This window comes from Charadrius vociferus, unplaced genomic scaffold (genome assembly GCF_000708025.1).
Source record: "Charadrius vociferus isolate BGI_N301 unplaced genomic scaffold, ASM70802v2 scaffold413, whole genome shotgun sequence".
Taxonomy (NCBI): Eukaryota; Metazoa; Chordata; class Aves; order Charadriiformes; family Charadriidae; genus Charadrius; species Charadrius vociferus.
In genome coordinates this window covers 1,825,437-1,829,646 of record NW_009647738.1, presented here as the reverse complement: position 1 = coordinate 1,829,646, position 4,210 = coordinate 1,825,437, and positions in this window count along the sequence as shown.

Sequence of the window (4,210 nt, the reverse complement as noted above, 5' to 3'; positions counted from 1 at the left end):
CAGCGGGGCAGGAGACGACGGCCAAACCCGAACTGCTGAGCTCCCGGCGCGCCCGTCAGCAACATTTACAAGTATCTAGAAATAACTTTTGCAAAGGTATTATAATTCTTCAGGAAAAGAAAAAGATACTAAATGCAGACAGAATATTTTAATTTTCTTCTGTTTTGCTTGGTTGGTTTGGTTTTGTTGGGTTCCCACCCCCACCCCCCATTAAGACAAAAATCCTCACCCGTGCAGCGCAATGGCTGCGCAGCTGTGCGAGCCGGGAGGACCCCACGCCCCCACACACCTGAGAGCTTGAAAACCGCTTCAGTTTCAAGTTGGCTGAACTTCCCCCCTACCTAAAGTGAGGGACTCATTGCCACAGGATGTTGCGGATGCCAAAGGTTTAGACGGGCTCAGAAACCATTTAGACAAATTCAATAAAAGAAAAATCTATCACAGGTGACTTTAAAAAAAAAAAAAAAAGAATTAAAAACAATCTACAGCCAGGAAATCCCAAAGCCACAGGATTGTTTCAAGAGTACGGAGGAGGGGAAGTATCACCAAATCTTGGCGCTGCTCCCTCGGCTTTAAGTACTTGCTATTAGACACTGTCAAAGCCAGGACACGGGAAGGCAGAGACCTTCTGTCTGACCCAGAACAGCCGCTTTCACGTCCCCCATAGGATAAAATCTCCATCAACAGGCTGTTGTCTCTGCATGGTTTGGTTCTGATCCTCACACCAATCATTTTACAGACTACTTCTAACACACGTGCCACGCACTCCAGCACTCCTACAATTTCAAGATGGGAAATCTAAACAAGATGCTGTCCCTCTTGCCAAAACAGCTGAGGGTTGGGAGTCTCCAAGACTCTTATAGACATCAGGTAACACATTTCAACGGTCAAAAAGTGCATCGCAGGAGGAAAAGTGGTCTCCTGGTCCTCTCCCAAGAAGGATGACTCACATCTCCTCTCTTTAACCCCAAGCAGAGATGAGAAATTGCTCGAATTGGAGGACTCAAACACGAAAAGAATTTGTATTACATCACCCAACCCATTTCCTGCCAACGCCTCACAACCCCGGAGCTTTGACCCGACTATTCATCAGCAAGGTAATCGTGTCTTCCCTCGAGCAGCTCTTTATAAGGCTGAAGGAGCTTATTGTCAGGAAGTCTTCCCACGTATCTGAATTAGATGCACTCGTTAACAACTTCTTCTCATACAACTTTGCTCCACGTGGTTATTTTTTCTCTCCTGTTGTTAACAGCAAGGCACAGAGCTTGCCAAAGGTGTTTATGAAAGGTATTCAAGGTTCTGTAAGGAAAGGATTCTCTGCCTTGTATTTGGAGAGGCTGGAAAGGCAGCAGACACGAGGGAAAAGGGAAATAAATATGCAGCCAGAGTGAACTGTTTGCAAGACTTGTGTCAACTGCAAGACACCGTGCTTCCTGTATTATTTAAGGGGTTTGATGGTAGGAAATTACCTAAACAGAAAGGAAAGGAGAGATTTGGGAGAATGTGGCCAATATAAGCACAGCAACTTGGTTCAGAGTGAAATTTCAGAAAACAGGTTTATAACAGGCTCAGTATTTACTGATGTATGCGTTACAATCTTTTCTAATTCCAATTCCTGAATCTTTCCTGCAGTTTCTTAGGGATGTAGTTCAGGCTTGAGAAAACAAGGAACCACTTCTTCATGCTTCAAATGATCAACCAAGTGTCTTACCAAGACAGTTCTGGATTCAGGGGAGAAGTATTACTAGACTAGTCTCAGTGGATCTTACCCTTCCTCTTCCAACTCATCCATGATTGTTTGAACTTCAGTCTGTAACCAACTCCTCCTCCAATTTTTAGCTAAACACTCTGTTGTCTGCTTTCCTCCTCAAGTATCATGATTTCCATTGCTTTTGATTTAACTCTCTCCACTCTATCAACACTTCTGTTACCTTCTGAATGTGCTGAGAGTTATAAACAGTGTTGGATGCAATACACTAAAGGATTTCTCAAACTCCTTCCAGTGTAAAATGGCTTTCCATAACACATCTTAACTGTCCCACATCCTTCACAGTTTAGGTGCTAAAAGGTAACCCCCCAGCAAGTTACCCCACCACACACCCTTGAACCCCTCTGCATGCAACTGCCTCATAGATGCTTCCCATCTCCTGAATATGTTGGACATTTTTGCCCAGACCACATTTTCTAAAGTGAAGCTTGTTATTTTCTATGCAACACTGCAGTTAGGTCACTAACAGAACATCCCTTCGGCCCTGTCTAGTACAGAGTGGAAATATTTCACTGCTTGCCTGAAGAGAGCCAGTGGAAGCCAGGAAGCAGTAGATTTGGCAGTCTTAAACCCTAATTCACCTCATTTTAAGCATAAGGAAGATGTTCAGAACAGTTTCCCCTCACTAGCTTGATCCCATCCCAAACTTTGGGTTGTTTGCTTTCAAGCAAAGAGGCACTCCTCAGAAGCACCAGGAACACCAAGCCTGGTCTTCTCCATTTTATATGGAGGACCTCAGATGCTTCCTGATCTTTGTCCCAACTATTCACTCAAGGAATAAGGTGTTAAAACTTTATTTAAGGCCTTCCTCCCTCCCTCCCTCCCTCCCTCCCTCCCTCTGTCTCTCAGGTTAAGCATTTGTATTAAATATACTCTATTCAAACCAAAAGTGTAAGCAACAAACAAACCAAAACCCCACAAACAACCCTCCTTTCTAGCTCCTGAATAACTTAACACTTCCCTTGCCACAATCTCACTGGTTACCGAGCCAGTTAGCATACACACTAGAGGGTTTATTTTCTTTGTCAGTTACAAGCAGGAACGCAAATTAAAAACCAAAATGCTTTTCAGGAACGCTACTTACAGATTTAAACTCTTGAGACAGGGAGTCTTTGTTCCAAGACCGACAAAGTAGGGCACTGGAGAGACTGTGGCTCGTGCTATCATGGTAAAAATAAAAACAAACAAGTGGCCAAACCATTTTTCTCCAGAAGGTCACTTTTTACTTGTTTTGTGACAAGAGCATCTCATTCCATTAATAACCAAGAGATTTTTGTGAATATCCTAATCCATACTGAGCCACTCAGCTGCTGATCAAATTGTGGTAATATCCCCAGATTCATGCTTCATCCACACGACAGAGAAGAGGAAGATAGGTGAAGGAGCCTCAGACCACACAGGCAATAAGACAGAGGTTTCCGCCTTTGAACTCTGCTGAGACCCCCACTGCTCGCAGCAGAGAGACCACCAACAGGAGTAGCCACCAACAGGAGCAGCAGTGCCTCTGTGCAGCCAGCTCCAACAGGAAGCCCATGACCTGCTGTCCTGCCTCCCCATGGGACCTCACGCACAGCCTTCACATCTCAGGATGAAGGGCTTCCTTGCCGAACTCCCCACATCAGGGGGGAACAGGCAAAGAAAACAAACTGGGGGAAAAAACAACAAGGGAGGCTTCCTGTTCTCACAGACTGCCACTGCTGCCCTTCACCCAGACCAGCAAGCAGCCCTGGGGAGGGGAGTGCACACAGCCGCTTGCTGCCTACGATGCCCCAACAGATACTCCAAAGCAGGAAGTCAGTAAAGACCCACAGGATCAGGCTGGCAACTGGAGAGGATTTAACAGCGTTTCACCTTAAGCTTGAACTCAAACTGAAGGGATAGTGATAAAACTGTTCCTAGCAGTTGCCATGGGCACCCACGCTACCTTGGGCTGCAGTCTCATCTACATACACAAGAACAACAGGTCAGGCCTGATGAGTGCTCAGATGCAAAACCAGCCACCGAAATTAAGCTGTTGGAAGAAAGTGTCACTTGTGATAGGTAACGATGTTTCCACCACATTAGTACCAAGCCAATGGCCCGGTTTGATTTAAGAATTGTACTCATGGAAGTACAAGCTTTTAAAAGAGGCTTCAAACCAACATCCTAACCTGTTGTGATAGCTGAGGATCACTCATAACAGAAGAGGTGTAATAGCTCTAACATCCTGACCCAGTTCTGGTGTGTGCAATTACCTCCTGCTTCCATAAACTCTCTCTCCTCCTCTCTTCCCTTCAGTGGCAGCTAAACAAGGTGTTCTTGCTCATTTTGCTTCCTGTTGGGGAACAAAATTATCCTGTGCAGCTGCCAAATTCTGCCACAGCAGTGCCAGTATTCAGCACTCAAACAAATTTCAGATATCATGTCTAATACATTTCGACATGAAAAGCACTAGAGCAGTAT